Consider the following 20,369-nt stretch of genomic DNA (forward strand, 5'->3'; position numbering starts at 1 on the left):
GGGGGAGTCTGCCTCGGGGGTTGGGAGTGAGCCTGGGCCAAGGAGGGGCCTGAACTGGCCTGAAATCCTAGCTCTGTCACCCTCTAAGGTTCAGTTACCTCATTTGTGAAGTGGGACAAATATACCAACTGCTTCTAGTTCTGAGAATTAAATACATTTATATGTGAAGATCATTTATCATAATGCAATGTGTGACCCACAGCACATGCTCAGTAATGGCCAATATATGTTACATGTCTATGTGAGTAAGTATAGATAATACGTATTTTCCACTAAGGGGGGTGATCCTGCAAGAAAAAAAAAATTTGCTTATTAGAATAAAGGGAAACATTCCAACTAGGGTTTATGTACCTCTAAAGAAAATAGTTTTGTCCCAGGTGTAAAGGTAGACTTAATGTTCAAGAAAAAGGACTTTACTTGCTCTCACTTCGGAAGAACTGTAAATACTAAACCAAAAAAACCACATTTTTAAAAATCCAGAATTAAGTGTAGGAATGTAACAATAAAAAACACCTGAAGAATCTTTATTACTGTAACTTACTTATGTGTATGACTTATATATTCAGTATCCCTAGAATAGACCCAGTGGGGTTTTAAAACAGAGAATTTTAAAATTGGAAGTGGCCACAGAGAGCAGCTAATTTAAAACTTCTTACTTTACTGACAGAACTACCATGGCTCTTCAACACTGAAACTCCTAGCTGTGCTCCAGAGCTACCCACAGGGTGGCAAAGCTGCTGAGGAAGTTTGCAGTAGGTGGTCCTGCCTGCCTCTTAGGATTGGCTGTGCTGCTCAAAGCTTTGTCTGCAGGTTCTTCTCAGGGGACAACAGACCAACCTCCTGGGCATTAATGTGCAAAATGAAATGCATGTACCTAATGCAATCCAGATATCACTTCATTGGAATTCCAGAAGGTGCAGCTCTCTGTTTCCCATTAGTTTTGGAAAGTTGGGAATATTTTTGCTGACTTTTTAATGTTTATTTAACATGATTATCTCTTTTTAAAAATTTTTCTTGGGGTATAGTTGCTTTACAATGTTGTGTTAATTTCTACCGTACAGCAAAGTGAATCAGCTATACGTATACATATATCCCCTGTTTTTTTGGATTTCCTTCCCATTTGGGTCACCACAGAGCATTGAGTAGAGTTCCCTGTGCTATACAGTAGGTTCTCTCTTTAGTTATCTATTTTATACATAGTATCAGTAGTGTATATATGTCAATCCCCATCTCCCAATTCATCCCACCACCCCCTTTCCCCCCTTGGTGTCTATATGTTTGTTCTGTACGTCTGTGTCTCTATTTCTGCTTTGCCAATTAGATCATCTATACCATTTTTCTAGATTCCATGTGTATGCATTAATCTATGATATTTGTTTTTCTCTTTCTGACTTACTTCACTCTGTATGACAGACTCTAGGTCCATCCACGTCTCTACAAATGACACAATATTGTTCCTTTTTATGGCTGGGTAATATTCCATTGTATATATGTACCACATCTTCTTTATCCATTCCTCTGTTGATGGACATTTAGTTGCTTCCATGTCCTGGCTGTTGTAAATAGTGCTGCAATGAATATTGGGGTGCATGTGTCTCTTTTTTTTTTTTTTTTTTTTTTTTTGCGGTACGCGGGCCTCTCAGCGCTGTGGCCTCTCCCACTGTGGAGCACAGGCTCCAGACGCGCAGGCTCAGCGGCCATGGCCCACGGGCCCAGCCCCTCCGCGACATGTGGGATCTTCCCAGACCGGGGCACGAACCCATGTCCCCTGCATCGGCAGGCAGACTCCCAACCACTGCGCCACCAGGGAAGCCCCGCATGTGTCTCTTTGAATTATGGTTTTCTCTGTGTATATGCCCAGTAGTGGGATTGCTGGGTCATATGGTAGTTCTATTTTTAGTTTTTTAAGGAACCTCCATACTGTTCTCCACAGTGGCTGTATCAATTTACATTCCCAACAACAGCGCAAGAGGGTCCCCTTTTCTCCACACCTTCTCCAGCTTTCATCGTTTGTAGATTTTTTGATGATGGCCTTTCTGACCAGTGTGATACCTCATTGTAGTTTCGATTTGCATTTCTCTAATAATTAGTGATGTCTAGCATCTTTTCATTTGTTTGTTGGTCATATGTATATCTTCTTTGGATAACATGATTATCCTTGATTCCTCTCTTCCTTTTACCCCTCACGCCATCAAATCAACGATCAAGCCCCACTGAATCTGTCTTTAAAACACGCAGCAAATCCATCCACTCCATACCCATTTCCCCAGGCATCAACAGCCCAAGTCAAAGATACCATCATCTTCCTCACCTGGACTAAGGCAATAGCCCTCCAGCTGCTCTCCTTACTTGCATTTCATCTCCACAGTGCCAACAGTCTTCTAAGTGGAGATCAGAGTGTAGTAGTCCTGCTGAATGAAGCCCTCTGTGGTTTCCCACAGCCTTTAGAATAATATCCAAATGCCTCACACTGCCTACGACACCCTATGTGATGTGGTCTCCATCATCAGACTCATCTCTTACCCATCTTCCACTTGGTTCTACACTCTAGCCAGGCTTGCTAGATGTTCTCTTCCTTGAACATCCCCTGGTTATTCCCACCTTATAGCCCTAGCACTGTGTTGCTTCTCTTTGGGATGCTGTTCCACGCAAGTCTCCCATAACTAAATACTTGTCAATCACATCTCCACTTACATGTCATCTCCTCAAAGATGCCTTCCCCAACTATCCAGTCCAAACAAGACCCTAGTCACACTCTGTCACATCCCTCTGTTTTATTTTCATTGTAGCATTTGATATCTTGATGTTTTCTTTCTGTTTGGATTATCATTGTAATCCCAGCACCTACTTCAATGTCTGACAATAGCAGATGTTCAGTGAATGTCTGTAATGAGAGAATGAATGAGTGAATGAATGAATGGCAGTATAAGTAGAAAAGGTGATACAGGAAAGTCCTCTTAGTAACTGAAGGGGTTTGCAGACTGACAAGAATGTGTGAGAAAGAGACTTGGAGTACTAAATGGTATTTTGATTTAAGGGCCAAAAAAATTACTTAGTTTTTCTTCCTAAGCCTAAACCTACTGACAGTTTCCAAGTGGTAAGAAATTTCATCACCACCAGTTCTAGATAAGTAGCCTAAACCTTGTTAATAAAAATAATTTTAAAAAACATTCAACATTTCCTTGGAAATGTAACGGAAAGCTTATTAGCACGTCCATACAGAACTTTTAACCAGTGCTTATTTTATGTTTTGGGCTTTCATCTCTTACTTCTTTTAAGCCTTTCAGAAGCATTCCTTTCTAAATATTTATGGCTTTTAATTGTGTCAATTTCCATCTTTTAATCCAAACTTTTAATCATCGGTCAGTGGGAAAACAGAAAGAGATCAAGGAAGTTAGAATCCCAAACCTGGATTCACCTCCTTGATTTGATCTATTATCTGTATTTTAAGCCTCCAAATATGCTGCAGAATAAAATAATATCTACCAGATGGTTTCCAAAGTACAAACTAACACGTGATTAAGAAATGAGATGAAGAAATGAGAATAAAAATAATGTGGAATACAGTGAGCCCACCTGCCTACAAATAGCACCTCACACTCAGAATTTCACAATAACCAGCCCTATCATAGACTACAGCCAGCCAACAGCGTTGGAAGCACTTTCTCTTAGAAGCCTAAACTTCCGCTTGACTGGTGCTTGAATAATACTTCCTTAGTCTTAAGTTTTGTGAGTTTTCTTTCTGCTTTTTTGTAAAAACATTGACTTTATTTTTAAGAGCAGTTTTAGGTGAACAGCAAAATTGAGAGGAGGGTACAGAGATTTCCCACATATTCCCCACCCCCATACATGCATAGCCCCATCAGACATCCCCCATCAGAGTGATACATTTGTTATAATTGATGAACCTAGATTGATACATCATAATCAAAATCCATAGTTTACATTATGGTTCACTCTTGTCGTTGTACCTTCTTTGGGTTTAAACAAGTGTATAATGCCAGGTATCCACCATGACAGTATCATGCAGAGTAGTTTCACTGCGCTAAAAATCCTCTGTGCTCTGCCTGTTCATCCCTATCACTAACCCCACTTCTGGTAACCACTGACCTTTTTTTTTTTTTTTAATAAATTTATTTTATTTATTTATTTTTGGCTGCATGGGGGCTTCATTGCTGTGCGCGGGCTTTCTCTAGTTGCATTGAGCAGGGGCTGCTCTTCGTTGCAGTGCGCGGCTTCTCATTACAGTGGCTTCTCTTGTTGTGGAGCACGGGCTCTAGGCGCATGGGCCTCAGTAGTTGTGGCATGTGGGCTTCAGTAGTGGTGGCTCACATGCTGTAGAGTGCAGGCTCAGTAGTTGTGGCGCATGGGCTTAGTTGCTCCGCGGCATGTGGGATCTTCCCGGACCAGGGCTCGAACCCGTGTCCCCTGCATTGGCAGGCGGATTCTTATCCACTGCACCACCAGAGAAGCCCAACCAACGACCTTTTTATTGTCTCCATAGTTTTGCCTTTTCCAGAATGTCATATAGTTGGAATCTTACAGCATGTAGCCTTTTCAGATTGGCTTCTTTGTCTTAGTAATGTGCATTAAATGTTCCTTTATGTCTTTTCATTGCTTGATAGCTAATTTTTTTTTAGTGCTGAATAGCTTTCTATTGTCTGGATGTACCGTAGTTTATTGATCCATTCACCTAACTGAAGGACATTCTGGTTGCTCCCCAGTTTGGACAACTATGAATAAAGGTGCTGTAAACATCTTTGTGCAGGTTTTTGCATGCACACAGCTCCTTTCCGTAAATACCAAGAAGTGTGATTGCTGGACCATAAGGTAAGAGTTTGTTTGGAAATTGCCAGGTTGTCTTCCAAAGTGGCTGTACCATTTTGCATTTCCATCAGCAGTTAATGAGAGTTACTGTTGCTCCACATCTTCACCAGTATTAGATGTTGTCAGTGTTCTGGATTTTGGCCATTCTAATAGGTGTTAGTGATATCTGACTGTTGTTTTAATTTGCATTCCCCTGATGACATATGATGTGGAGCATCTTTTCATATGCTTATTTTCCATCTGTATTTCTTCTCTGGTGAGTGTCTGTTAAGGTCTTTGGCCCATTTTTTTTAAGTCAGGATATTTATTCTTATTATAGAGTTTTAATACTTCTTTGTGTATTTCATCTGATGTCTTTTTTTTTTTTTTTTTTTTTTTTCATCTGATGTCTTTTGCAAATATTTTCTCACAGTCTGTGGCTTGTCTTCTCAGTCTCCTGACAGTGTCTTTTGCAGAGCAGAAGTTTTTAGTTTTTATGAAGCCCAGCTTATCAATTGTTTCTTTCATGGATCATACCTCTGGTGTTGTATCTAAAAAGTCATCAGTAGACCCAAGGTCATTGAGATTTTCTCCTATGTTACCTTCTAAGAGTTTTATAATTTTGCATATTACATTTAGGTCTGTGATCCATTTTGAGCTAATATTTGTGAAGGGTATAAGGTCTGTGTCTAGATTTGTATCTTTGCATGTGGACGTCCAGTTCTTCAATCAGCTTTTGTTGACGGAACTATCTTAGCACCATTGTTTTACCTTTGCTCCTTTATCAGAGATCAGTTGACTATGTATATGGGACTATTTCTGGGCTCTCCGTCTGTTCCATGTATCTATTTGTCTATTCTTTTGCTAACACCACACTGTCTTGATTATTGCAGCTTTATAGTAAGTCTTGAAATCAGGTAATGTCAGCCCTCTGACTTAGTTCTTCCCTTAGATATTGTGTTAGCTATTCTAGGTCTTCTGGCTCTCACATAAACTTTAGAATCAGTTTGTCAATACCCACAGAATAATTTGCTGGAATTTTGATTGGGATTGCATTGAATCTATAGATCAAGTTGGGAAGAACTGATATTTTGATGCTATTAATCTTCCTATCCATGAACATGTATTATCTCTCCATTAGTTCTTTGATTTTGTTCATCAATTATAGTTTTCCTCGTATAGATCTTGTATATATTTTGTTAAATTTATACCTAAGTATTTCATTTTTGTACTGCTAATGTAAATAGTATTGTGTTTTTAATTTCAAATTCCACTTGTTCATTGTTGGTATATAGTAAGGAAATTGACTTTTATATAATTACCTCATAGCCTACAGCTTGCTATAATCACTTATTAGTTCTAGATTTTTTTGTCAGTTCCTTCAGATTTTTCTGTACAGATGATCATGTCATCTGACAACAAAGACAGTTTTATTTCTTCTGTTCAAGTATGTATACCTTTTATTTCCTTTACTTGTCTTATTGCATTAGCTAGAACTTCCAGTACAGTGTTGAAAAGGAGAGGTGAAAGGGCACATCCTTGTCTTGCACGTGATCTTAGTGAGAAACCTTCAAGTTTCTCACCGTTAAATGTGATGTGAGCTGTAGATTTTTTTGTGGATATTGTTTATCAAGTTGAAGAAGTTCCCCTCTATTCCTAGTTTCCCAAGAGTTTTTATCATGAATGGGGAGCTGGATTTTATCAAATTTTTTTCTGTATCTGTTGACCTGATGTGATTTTCTTTTTAGGCTGTTGGTATGAATTATATTAACTGATTTTAACATGTTGAACCACTTGGTCATTGTGTACAACTTTTACTCCGAATGTGGCCGAATACAAACTCACTAGCTATGTAAAACTCATCTCTAACAAATTAGATTACTCTGTGGTTACTTGGGAAAACTTGGACTTGAATCAAGGCCCTTTCCCTTTTATTCTTCTTCCAGTTTCTTTTGTAGTTGTAGTTGTAGTTTCTTTTGCACATGTGTTTCTTTGAGGGGTGGGGTTGTCCCCATTTCAAACTCTAGAAAAAAGTATTATGTCCTGTTGGGAGTGACCCCATCTCTAGTAGCAAAGATTTAGGAAAATACTAGGCTCAAAGTTAAATTTGTTTAAATAACAAATGAATAATTTATCTGCTATCAATAGAAAAAATACCACATCAAAGGGTGAAATTAGTGACCATTTAGAATAAAGGATGTCCATATGGAAATATTAGATAAAAGTTAGCGATTGGAGAAGGAAGCCCCATGATTTTTGCAGGTGTACACATGGCGATTGTTGTCCCTTCTGAGCAGAACAGAAAAACAAGTATATGCATCCCCAAATTTTAGTTGTAATACTTACTATTAATGACACCCAGAATCTATTTACAAATTCTTATGCTCATTCCCAAAATCTGGAACCAAATTAATGCACAGCTTATTTAACTTGTTACAAGCAAACTGATAACTGTAATGCTAGAACATATATAAATTCAAAAAATAAGATATAAGTAAGGTATTATGAAAGTTTTCTTGGAAGGGGGGCTATTTGAACTGGGAATTTAAAAATGAATTCCAATTCATTTTATAATTAATTACTGTTACTGTAAAATGACATAAAAATAGTATAGAGTGTTTGGAAAGTACATTGGAAAACAGGTAATTTCACCATCCTAACAAACCTATTATCTGTGCTATATGTCTTTCAAGCATGTTTTCACATGTATATATTTTTTATAGATTTTATATTGATGCTACCAAAGCATCCCTACTCAGAGGAAGTCTGAAATTATCCCAGGCTCCAAGACTTTCATTTAACTTGATTTTACTCATTTTCTGTGTTTTTTGTCCAGTGTGTGTGTGTGTGTGTGTGTGTGTGTTGGTTTTGAGATTTTTCTTCATTTTTTTATTGAAGTGTAGTTGATTTACAATGTTGTGTTAATTTCTGCTGTACAGTAAAGTGATTCAGCTATACATACATATATATATATATATATATATATATATACACATTCTTTTTTTATATTCTTTTCCATTATGGTTTATCATAGGATATTGAATATAGTTCCCTGTGCTATACAGAAGGACCTTGTTGTTTATCTATTCTATATATAGTGGTCTGCATCTGCTAACCCAACCTCCCACTCCATCCCTCCCCTAACCCCCTCCCCCTTGGCAACCACAAGTCTGTTCTCTACGTCCATGAGTCTGTTTCTGTTTCATTGATGGGTTTATTTGTGTCATATTTTAGATTCCACATATAAGTGATATCATATGGTATTTGTCTTTCTCTTTCTGACTTACTTCACTTAGTATGATAATCCCTATTTGCATGGTTTTGAGATATTTTTTAAATGACATGTTTTGCTACTTTAGTTATTATTTTATCAAATAATATAATGTTTGATGTACAGGCAGATTCAGTGAATTTGTTCTTGTTGTGCTATAGCAGTAATAATAAACTCTACATGATTACAAGTATGTTTTTGCACCAAACTTCATATCACATAATTTAACATAAACTTATCAAATCTAAAGAAAATAGGATTCATTTCTGTGATTGCCATGTATTATAGCAGAATCCTAGTCCTTAACGCTTACCTACAGAGGAACAATGTACAAATCCGCTCTGTTTGAGAGGCCTGATTCTTATCAGAACAATGAGTGATAAAGGTGGTAAGAAAGTGTACGAAGTCTGGCTTGGTTTCCAGACTTCACTAAGTTTCCTTAGTGAATGGAAAGAAGTAGCCACAGTTCTTGACCAAAGTGGGCTGTACTTCTGCTCTTGCTTTGCCCAATGAATTGTGCCATCCATACAACTGCATTACTGAAACACATGCACGAAAACCAACAATGTTACTCCATGCCTAAACTTCTAGCACCTATTTCCCTTCTCCATCTGAGGTTATGATTAAAATGTGATTTTTTTAATGGGTTTTCTTGGTAGTGCAACTCTGGAGATACAGCAGGATAGACCATTTTGATAAAAATAATGCTTGTTTTATCTCAACATTTGCTATTTAGTAATTGGCTTTTTATGGTAAAATCACTTTTTGTTTGTTTATTTTTGTGGTTTTATATTGGCTACTTATTAATTTACTCACTATTTGTTTTTTGCTGGTAGAGGGTATATTATGGAAATACCAGCTAAAACATCTGGATGGAAGTTAAACATTCAATTGTCTGAATGTTTCACCTACATCATGCCCAACATCTGGACCCTGGAAATTATTCTCAATTTCTATTCTGATGACTATAAATGATACTAAACTCAATCGCTCTCAGACACCTCTTGCATTAAAACACTGGGGTCATTCAACTTGCAAGGCATCCATGAAGTGAATCCCAGTTGGGGAGTTCAACAAAAAGAAGCCTGTTATACACAGTGGCATAGTCACCAAGGAAGAATTCCAGGGACAGGACTTGGAATTCCTGGGAATTCTTGGCTCTCACCCGATTCAGTCCCTCCCTCCCTCCCTCCCTCACTTGCTCACTTACCCAAGAAGTATATGCAATGCTGTTGAAACCGGACTTTGGTCTTGGAAATGATGCATTGGAGTGACATTATTTAAATTTCCTCCTAGAGGAAATTCCTCTGCTGACCATTTACCCTCCTTATTACCATTCTTGAACTTTTGGTTTGGTTAATTTTTGACTGAATATATTATATGGGGCTTCCTGACTGGCAGGTTCCTGCCCTTTATGCACTAAGAGTACATTATTCTAAAAGTTACCCTAGAGAGAAGCGAAGGATGCACCATTCACTTGGAGGATGTATTGAGGACATCACAGGAGGCATGCTGTGGGATTAACTTTCTGTTTGTACTCTGTTATTATTATTCTTGGGCATTCTCTGTCTCTGTCTCTCTTCCCTCCTCTCCCTCCCACTCCTTCCCCTTCTCTCCCTCTTCCTCTCTCTCACATTTCAGCCACAAAATGCTCTGCAGGTGTGATTCATCATTGACAACACACTCTGTTACAGACAATCTCGTTTATGTGCTAGAGCAAATACACAGTTACAGAAAATTTATTTCATGCAACCAGGAAGTTTTGGTATCTGATCATAGCTCCTGCTTGGAGGAGCTAAGGAGAACAGGAAAGGATTTAGCAGGTTTACATACAGTTAAAGCAGAGGAAAGGGTAACTGAAGCGTTGCAGAAAAAGGAGAGTTTGTGTCTCTCACTGTCTGTACTGCCTTTGATGATTTTCCATTGTAGAAATTCCTTTTGTGGACAGACAAGGGCAGAAGCAGAAAATAACAGCATAAATTAGAATCTTTCCCTTGTCAGAAAACAGCAGGTACATCTTAAGAGAAGTATAACTGTGTGTGTTTTCTGGATGAGTGGCAGCCTATAGGAACTAGAATCCAGGAAGCAGCTGGGACTTGGTAGGACAAGATCAGACCTCAAAATGAGGAAGGGAGGAGAAAATTGGGGAAAGCTTTGCAGAGTGTCGGGGCCCAAGCCAAGGTTTCAAGACAGGAAAGATCCTACTCAGGACAGAAGAGGAAATCACAGTACATTCTCAGGGATCCACCTGTGGCTGACACATCTCAAGACTTATAGCTGCCAGGGCTGCACATACAGCGTGGCCATCAGGCAGCAGTGGCTTTGAACCTGGGCAGGGCTGGTCCTGTAGGCAGATGAAATCCAATCCTGTAGTAAAATAGAGGTTGAGAGCAGGCAGGGGTAGCATTTGTCATATTATTTGCATTATTTTCAACTTATCTCTTTTGGGGTAGGCTTATGTGTCCCCATTGTTTCACTAAGGATAAATTCTTTTTTGTTATTTTGATTGTTTTCTTCACAAATATTCCCATTGGATGTAGTATTCTTTCTATGTTGCTTTTGTTGAAAAAAAGAAATCTGTTTTGTGTAAAAAGGATAAAGGAGTTAACTAATTACTCTTCTCAAATGTTAATTGTAGTACTAATACTTGTTTACTTGGAATCTTTGCATAATAATTATAGGCTTTGATGTAGGCTACAGTACTGATGTACTATAATGTAAATATAAATTCCATTTGTATTAGAGAATTCCCTGCACAGCTACTTTGAAGTTAATGAATCTATACAATACATTACAGACTGAGTATTCCTTCCTCCTTTTCATATGATGTGAGTGGATTATGTTATATAAACAATTGACCCTTTTTCTCAAAGTCAGTAGAGTTAAATTACCCCAAGAGGATGACTTTAGTGTCTTTTACTTGACATTGATCAGTTTTCAACTTTCCAAATGTACTGAATAAGTAGAGAATATCAGATATTCGAAAATTTTCATTCCTTTTAATTAGCTTTTAATTAACTTTCTGTGTCCTTTAATGAGAATTCAAGTTCTTTGTAATCATACAGAGTTCATGACTCCTACATTTTCTTAATGCTGCTGAAGCCAGAATTTTAAATAATAATTGGTTACTTAAAATGCAGTAGCATGGTCGACAAGCTATAAGCTGATGGCTTTGAATTAGCATGGTCTTTGATAAGATTTTTATTCCACTGCTTTGGGAACAAAAAAATTTAAGAAAGAGTTGTTTAAAATTGGATGAAACCCAGAAGTAGTGAAAACTGAAATTCCTAAATCACATGACACAAATTTCAGTAAACCAGATAAATAAAAATTGAATTGGCCCAAGAATTATTCCTTTCCCTCACCTCTATCTCTACTCCCCTCCCACCACCCCCAAGATAGCCCAGCAAAATGTGGGAAAAAAATACTCAATGATCAAGTGAGTCCAAATATTTTTTATTGAAAAAATCTAAATTCTTTAAAGGGTAAAAATTCTACTTTTGCCTAAAATACTGTTATTTTCTGTAAAGATATTCTTGAGATCTTCTATAAAATGTCACTGAACTGATGTCACCATTCACTATTTTGTGATGATTGATCTAAGATTGTGATGAATCTTGCCTTTGAACCTTGTAGTAAAAATAGTTTAAAGGGTAAACAAAAAAAATCATAAGACAGCAGGTGACATGTTTTACTACCTGAGAGAACAAAATATACTTAAGAAACCTCCTTGTCCTACATATGAATGAATGTAGAGCTGATGATTATAGGTGCATTCTCTTTATTTAGTAGATGTGATAACGGGGAAACCAAATAACTTGTTCAAAATTGCAAAGCAAGAGTTTTGCTTTCATTAAGTCCAGTAATATATATATTATATATATATATATATTTTGAATTCCATTGTGTATTAGCTGGAAATATGAAGTATATTCCAAAGCATTAAAATTTCATCTGTTAACATTTTATTTGAAAGTATTTCCATTCTGAATTTATTTTCATATATTTAGTTTGGACTTCATCTCAGTTAGTCAGTTTATACTGAGATTTGCCCATAGTCATAAATCTTTTTGCTCCAAAGATAAAGCTTAACAATATTGTTTACTGTTTCCCGTAAACTACACACGAGTGAAATATTGAGAGAGAATTTTACATTTGATATATTTAAGTGATAAAACTTCAACCAGTTACCTAAAGATAATATTTTAAAATGTAATATTTCTCACTAGCATCAGTAGAGAGATTTTCCTTGCATTTGTCCTAAGTTTTTCTTCATTTAATCCAATCATGCCTGGTTGCAAGACATTTTCATCACTGGGTTATTCTAGAGGCAGAAATATAGGTGAATAGTGTGAGGCCCACTAATACTGTCTCTCAGGATTCACTCCCAAGCTCAAAGCCAGTCCATGGTGGAGAGAGTCCAAACCCTGAAGGGAGACCCTCATGTGCCTGATGGGTCAGCCCCCATCAAACCAAATATCTGAATACCCATATCTCGCAGACAACTTAACATCTCATAGAAACTTAGAAACCAAGAATCTTTGCTCACTTTTACTGTTATTAAAAGACTGATTACCTATTCAGAAACACTTGAATTCCGATGCCTCTGAAACAGGGCTTCAGACATTTTTATCTCTTTACCCTCTTAAAAACTATTGAAGCCTCCCAAAGGGCTTTTTATTATGTAGGTTATATTTATCAACATTTACCATATTAGATATTAAAATTGAAAGATGTATATAACATTCTTGTTTAATTAATTTTAAGGAGCAATAAAGTCATTACATATTAAAAATAAATAGCATCTTTTTAAAAGAAAATAACTACATTTTTCAAAACAAATTAGAGAGGAGATGGTACAGTTTAATATTTTAGCAAATCTCAATACTGTCTGGCCCAATAGAAAACAACTGGAGTCTCATATCTGCTCTTGCAGTCAATTTATTGTGATCTGTTATTTTGGTTGAAGTTTAAGAAGAACGTCAGGCCGCATAGAAATATGTAGTTGGAAAAGGACGGATCTTATTGACCTCCTAAAATGGTGTCAGAGACACATGGAGATCCAAGGACCACACTTTGAGAACCTCTGCTCCAGAAAATACAAGGCCTTATTTCATCCAATTGTTGGAGAACCTGACAACAGAGGAGCCCCAGTTGCATTACTCAGAAATCACAATGAGAATCCTTTCTCCAAGAAATCATAAAAACCCATCAGCCAGACACTGCTTTGTCAGAGGGGTTCCTATAATTCAAAGCCTGTGTGTCCCAGCAGGGTCATTTGAGCCCACAGCCTGCTCCTATGTTCTGATGTACTGCCCTTTGGACATTATAAAACCCAATATTCTGTCATCTAGAAGCCTTGAAACTTGGAGGACAATAGTCAGTTCAAACCTCTAACGTAAAGCCTTGGTATTTCTACCAATTCCTGGTGTAGAAGATCTGAGAAGACCTTGTCCCAGTTCTAAGACACCATAGTACTTTGCAGCCAAACACATTATGGTTCTTTCATCCCCTTGCCAATGATACTTTAATTTTTTGTGTCCTGGACGTGCTTGGTTGAATTCTGATTCTATATATATACTTTTGCAGCTCTTGTCTTTTTCCTCAGGGATATATTTTGCATCTCTGGAGTCTCTGAATGAATAATTTTAAACTAAATTACTTCATCATAATGGAACTTCTATCTCCCTTAAGATGTTATAATTCAGGGCTTCCCTTGTGGCGCAGTGGTTGAGAGTCCGCCTGCCGATGCAGGGGACACGGGTTCGTGCCCGGGTCTGGGAAGATCCCACATGCCGCGGAGTGGCTGGGCCCGTGAGCCATGGCCGCTGAGCCTGCGCGTCCGGAGCCTGTGCTCTGCAACGGGAGAGGCCACAGCAGTGAGAGGCCCGTGTACCGCAAAACAAAAAAAGATGTTATAGTTCAATTCCTTTATCTTTCAGATGACAGTAAGAAGGACCAAATGACTTTCCCATGGGTACACAGACAGTAGAGCAGAATTTATATCCACCCCTTTATGAACCCTTAGCAATAGTGTAGCTAGACTTTCTAATGGACTGGAATAAATATGGCCCCAGAATGGGAGCCCTCTCCCACACTCATGATCTCACAGAGTTGAAACATTCTACAGTTGACCTACCACCAACCCTAAATGTCAACATTGTGTTAGTGTTAAGGGAGGTGGGGAACTTCCTGATAAAACCTTGACTTGTTCAGGATCTCCAAGAATGAAGAGCAACCCTAAATCAAACCAATTAAGGTCACAGTAGATCTACTTCTCTCCAAGAGAGAACCAATTCTCAACAGTTCTGTTCACATATTATGCTGTTACTGACATATTTAGAAATATTGAATAGATATCTGGTGTTAGGGATCAAATATGCCTTAATAGATCTTGGTCCTTTAAGGAAGAGAGTTGTTGGCTTCTCCATAAAATTGGTTTGAACAATCCTGAGTTGCCACCTTTTCAGGGAGGAAGAAACGGCTTCCCCTGGAGCTATCCATGGTGCTCATCTCAGGGCATCATTCTTCAGACTGCTTTGCGAGCTTAGGTCTGTCCTACTTCCAAGTATTTCTAGAATATCAAGCTTCTGTGCGAGTCTTGTGATTATTTCTTGACATGGTGCTTATGTTTTTCATACCCAGAAGCCTTACAGTGCAAGTTAATATTGCCAGCTCTACTCCCTACCTGCTTCTCTCTTTCTTTGCAGCCTTATCTTCTCATGAATCTGCACACCCGCCTCTGCTCCTGGCTTGGCCTTCACTAGTCCAGGCACATTGCCCTGCCTGAGACAGCAGCAGCCTTACTCACCTTAAGAGTAAACAGTAAGTGAGCCTTATTCACCTTAAGAGTAAACAGTAAGCATGATTTAATGATGACAGGAGAAGCCACCTTGCCCCATAGTATTTTTCCCTTGTAGACTTGCAATTTGACAACTCTCACATTTGGTGATGTAGCATCAAAGAACAATAGTGACTGGATTTAGGAAGTGCGCTGGGTTAAATACTTTAGTTACTTTGTCTAATTAACATTCACAACATCCCCATAGGATAGATATCATTATCCTCCAATTTATAGTCAAGAGAACCAAGACTCCAAGAAGTTAATAACATGTCCAACTTAGCATAATGAGTATGTGGCAGAGGCAGTTTCATCTTTAGATCTATCTGACTCTATACCTAGTGCCTTGCAGAATGCAGTCTAAAAGAATTTCAGGCATCTTTAAATTCATTGCTATCTACATGTAAGCAACATTCAGAATTTGATCTTTAATATCTCTTTGATATAGGCACTCTATCATTTCTATGTCCCATGTTCATTCACCCTTGACTGAGGGTAGAGAAGGTGTATGTTCTTCACAAATCAGCTGATTCAGTGCAAGTATAAAGCTATGTCATCATAAACATCTAACCCCTTTCTCTATACCAGGTAACAGGCAATTAAATCACAGTGATTTGCTCTAGGCCAGAAGCTCATTGCCCAGCACAGGCATCTATACTTTTTTTGAGCTTAAGAGATATCATTAACAACACAAAGCCCCAAAGCCAGCGTGAAGCAAAGTTTTACAAGTGGTGGATTTAAGCTTTGTCCTTTGGGAGCTATCAGTGATTATCTCCATCAGCTTTTGTTGGCACTTTTAGAGCTCATTTTCTAGTTTCTCTTAATCTTCAACCTCTTCTAATTTTAAAGTCCCAGGGCTCAGAGAACTGACTCTGGGCTAAGCACTTACTTGACTAGCCAGCTAGCCTTTTACCAATAATGTGATGCCATTGATGAGGAGTTTTCCTCATCCTTCTTTTAAAATATTCAACAAATGGCCTGTGGTAGATATATATATTCCTCTTTTACCTCATTTTATAGGGCTTTTCTTTTCTTTTTGTACTGTTTTTCTTATTTTTAAAGTATTATATATCCACTTTTAAAAAAAAATGTGAAAGAGAACATCCATCCTGCTCTATCCCAAGTTGATGACTTCATTTTAACTGCGAGGTACAGCAGTCAAATGTTGTCCTTACTATCCCCCCAATACCCAAAGGTTCTTTTTACTTTTAAAGTACCTGGGCATGTCCTAAGGTCACTGGATGGTGGTGGGACAGGGACTTTCAGAATCTGCCAGGCACAGCTTCCACTCCTGTGGTCAAGTACCCACCCAAAGACCTGGTAGCCTGATCTCTAGACCCGCTCCAAAGTGTTCCTGGGACCCTAAAACAGTGCCCCTTTGTAAGTATTGGTCATGCCTTTAGCATACTGGTTCAGCATTGTCCCCTAGCAGTGGCCATTGTCACACCACTTGCCCAGCTGGGACTCCCTCTCCCTTTACCCTTCTTCCTCAGCCTCCCTTTTCTTCATACTTTCATCCCTTTATTCTCTTCCCATCAAAGCCCTATTCCCTTATCATTAGTGATTCTTGGGTTATCTGGAAATATTTGAAAATCTACTAAATCCAGAGTTGACACCATTAATAAAAGAAAAAAAATATTTTCTCCTCAAGGGCAATAAATTCTTTCCTTTAGAACATACCCTTTGATCCCTGTGAAGTAAGAGAGTTGCCTGTGTTCTTTCCTGGAGAGCACTGTATTCCCCACTCTGAATGGGTCTAATGATCAATTCAAGGTTACGACGAGCTACTTTCATATCAACAAAGGATTAAATGTTTATATCCCATTATATAAATATGAAAAATGTGATTAAATATCACCTAAACTGTCAGTTTTCAGAAACACCATGTTATATGGTATTGTAGACTGAATGTTTACACTCCCCAAAATTCATGTGTTGAAGCTCTAGCCATCCCCCACCCCCAGTGTGAAGGTGTTAGGAGGTGGGGCCTTTGGGAGGTAATTAGGTTTAGATGAGGTCATGAGGGTGGGGCTCTCCTAATGAGATTAGTGTCTTTTTAAAAAGAGGAAGAAATCTGGGCTCTCTCTTTCCCTCTTTCCCATGTGAGGACACAGTAAGAAAACTGCAGGTCAGAAGGAGAGCTCTCACCAGAAACCAACCATGCTCTACCCTGATTTCAAACTTCATGTCTCCAGAGCTATGAGTAAAAAATTCTGTTGTTTAAGCTACCCAAGCAACCAAGACATATTGTCTTCCACATGCATTTCTTAATTTATTTATTTTTGCTGTGTTGGGTCTTCGTTTCTGTGTGAGGGCTTTCTCTAGTTGTGGCAAGCGGGGGCCACTCTTCATCGCGGTGTGCGGGCCTCTCACTATCGTGGCCTCTCTTGTTGCGGAGCACAGGCTCAGCAGTTGTGGCGCATGGGCCCAGTTGCTCCGCGGCATGTGGGATCTTCCCAGACCAGGGCTCGAACCTGTGTCCCCTGCATTAGCAGGCAGATTCTCAACACTGCACCACCAGGGAAGCCCCCAACATGCATTTCTTTTATTTATTTATTCATTCATTCATTCATTCTACTTTTAAATTAACATTTATAGTACAGTGTATTTTTAATTTTTATTTTTTTTTACTTCATAAGTCCTGATAATGCCATACTGTACTATTATATGTCCCTGTCTTCTGCATTAGTTTCCTGGGGCTGCTGAAACAAATTACCACAAACTTGATAATTTAAAACACCAGAAATGTATTACCTCACAGTTCTGGAGGCCAGAAGTCTAAAATCAAGGTTTTTGACGGGACTGAACTTTCTCCAGAGGTTCTAGGCAGAAACCGTTCCTTGCCTCTTCTAGCTTGTGGTGGATGCAGGTGTTCTTTGGACTGTAGCTACGTCATTTCAGTCTTCATAATGCCTTCTCCGCTGTATGTGTGTGTGTGTATCTCAAAATTCCCTTTGCCCTTCTCGAGTAAGCATACTTGTGAAATTTTTAGAGGTCCTGTCACATAACCCAAGTTAGACACCTAGTCTCAAGATCCTTAATTTAATCATATTGTTTGCTGTATAAGGTAATAATCACTGTTTTGTCATATAAGGTAATATTCACAGGTTCTGAGGATTAGAAAGAAAATACATATTTGGGGGGAGTGGTGGCTTTTTTCAGCTCACCATAGTCCATCCTCTGGTACCCAAAGATTCCCATCCATCCTACATGCAAATACATCCTACCCCAACATCCTCCCAAGTCTCAACCCAGCACAGCATGGATGTAAGCCTAAAATCTCATCTAAATCACATTGGCTGAAAAGTCCTAAATCTCATTGTGTAAATCACCTAAGTCAAGTAGATGTGAGGCTGGGTATGTTCCATCATAGAGCACATTTCCTCTTCACTTATGGACCTGCTAAACTAGAAAAAAGGTTATCTGTTTCCAAATTACAGTGGTGAGACAGGCATAGGATAACCCTCATAGACATTCCCATTCCAAATGGGAAAAAGAAATGAAAGAATGTGTTCTCCATCGTTCATGGTCATAAGTTTGTTTGCCACACTGGCCACCAACAGTTCTGCATTGCTTCCCAGTGACATAGCCCTTCTCATAACACAGAATCTTCATCTTGACGTTTCCCAGTCTTAGGGTTGATACTAAAATTTTGAGGCAAATCACAGGACCCCAAAAGCCACATACGCTTTTTTTTTTTTGGCTCTATTTAATTTTGGTTTTTGCTCACTTGTGTTGTAAATGGATGAAAGTTAAACAGCTCTTCTTGAAAGTTAGCCAGAAGCTTTTGATAAGTTAGTGCCTGAGTGAGAGTCCTTCATGATGTGTGAATCAGCCACACTAGCTTCTCCTGGCTTTGAAAATCCTAGAATCTATTCCTGAGACTTAGCTATTTCTAGTGCCTTTAATTGCATTGTCTGGTATGCAGCAGACACAATCTTCTGCATACACAATATTTTTCATGTCAAAGCTGTATCTAAGCATATTTTAAGACAAGTAAAGTAACAACTAAAATGACAATTAGAAGTACAAACTTAAGTTAAAATTCAACATATACGGTGATGCCGTTACAAATAGCTCGACTGAGGTGGCACGCAGATAAACAGAAACCCCTCTCTTTATACGTACTGCATCTGCACACACAGGCAACGTAAGTCACAACTTAGTCATCTGCTTAGTAACTGTTGAATTGTTTCGAGGATGGTGTCTTAATATATACTAGGGATTCCGCTGATCAGCACATAATCTGACACCCTCACCACTACCCTTTCTCTGCTGTAAAATGGCAGGTGCAAATAGTGAACACAAGGATGATGCCATAGAGGTAGGGAAGAGATCTGGAAAGTGGAAGGAGTGTGTGGGCCCCTGCAGCACCGGCTCAGTGATTGTATTCATTAGTATAAGAGGAGGGTGACAGCCTGCAACTGTGTACAGGGACACACCTCACCAGGGGCAGACATGGAACCTTCTGCTGAGAGTAACAATCGTCTGATCCATATATCTTTTCCTCTCCCCGTATCTGAGGCTTTTCTTTAAATCCTTTTTTAAGTTTTTTTTTTCTTGAAGTATAGTTGATTTTCAGAGTCGTGTTAACTTCTGGACAGCAAAGTGATTCATTTATATGTATATTTACATTCTTTTTCATATTCTCTTCCATTCTGGTTTATCACAGGATATTGAATATAGTTCCCTGTGCTATACACTAGGACCTTGTTGTTTATGCATCCTATATATAATAATTTGCACCAACTAACCCCGAACTTTCAATTCTTCCCTCCCCTGTACCCTCCGCCTTGGCAACCACAAGTGTGGGTTTATTTTTCAACATGTTGCCTTACCGAATACTATGATTCATTTTCATCAATCACCGTATCCCTCCATCTTCTCTAATGTATTCTCAATGGTCTCTCCTTCCGACCTGCTTACTGTATACTGAGATTCAGATCAGATTCAAGCAAATCCAAAAGAATCACGTACAGAGGTAAAGTGGGCAAAATCCCTTTGAGAAAAAGCATTAAAACAGTGAAAAGAGCTAAGGGGCATTCCACTGACCTGCAGAGCTGTGGGCTGTGGCCAAGCGCACACCACACCAGCCCCAGGTCTCCAATTAGAGCCTATTTCTTCTTCATAGACAGACTCCCGAGGGTGTGTGTATGTGTGTGCGTGTGTGTGTGGTGAATGAGGCATCCTGGCCTTATAGCTGACCTGCAGTGCCCGGAAGGGTACTAGATCAGCATTGTCTAGGCTCTAAAAGGAAGAAAGGAGCCCACTGTCTCTTGAGAAAAGCCTGAAATAGAACTGCGCTTTTAACCACTGTATGACATTGGGAAAGCTCAACTCTATTTTCTGTTTTACTATAACCACTGGGTTGCCCATCCACAATGTTACTGTCTAGGTTTCTGTAACTCTATTTCAGAGTCCTTTCTTCATGCATAACGAGAGACGTCTTTT

At 38.7% G+C, this 20,369-nt stretch overlaps 1 protein-coding gene across 4 annotated transcripts in view; it reads left to right on the forward strand.

The window, feature by feature from the left end:
* The window catches only part of B3GALT1 (beta-1,3-galactosyltransferase 1), a 600,428-nt gene that overhangs the window by 437,592 nt on the left and 142,467 nt on the right, over positions 1–20,369 (forward strand). For 2 of the 4 annotated variants that reach the window (XM_004267260.4, XM_033423486.2), the window contains exon 3: positions 14,788–14,902. The exons of the other annotated variants lie outside the window; for them this stretch is intronic. The gene's annotated coding sequence lies outside the window, so the exon portion shown is untranslated. The remainder of the gene's footprint in view (positions 1–14,787; positions 14,903–20,369) is intronic. 4 annotated transcript variants of the gene reach the window in all.

This window comes from Orcinus orca, chromosome 7 (assembly GCF_937001465.1).
Source record: "Orcinus orca chromosome 7, mOrcOrc1.1, whole genome shotgun sequence".
In the NCBI taxonomy this organism is placed as follows: domain Eukaryota; kingdom Metazoa; phylum Chordata; class Mammalia; order Artiodactyla; family Delphinidae; genus Orcinus; species Orcinus orca.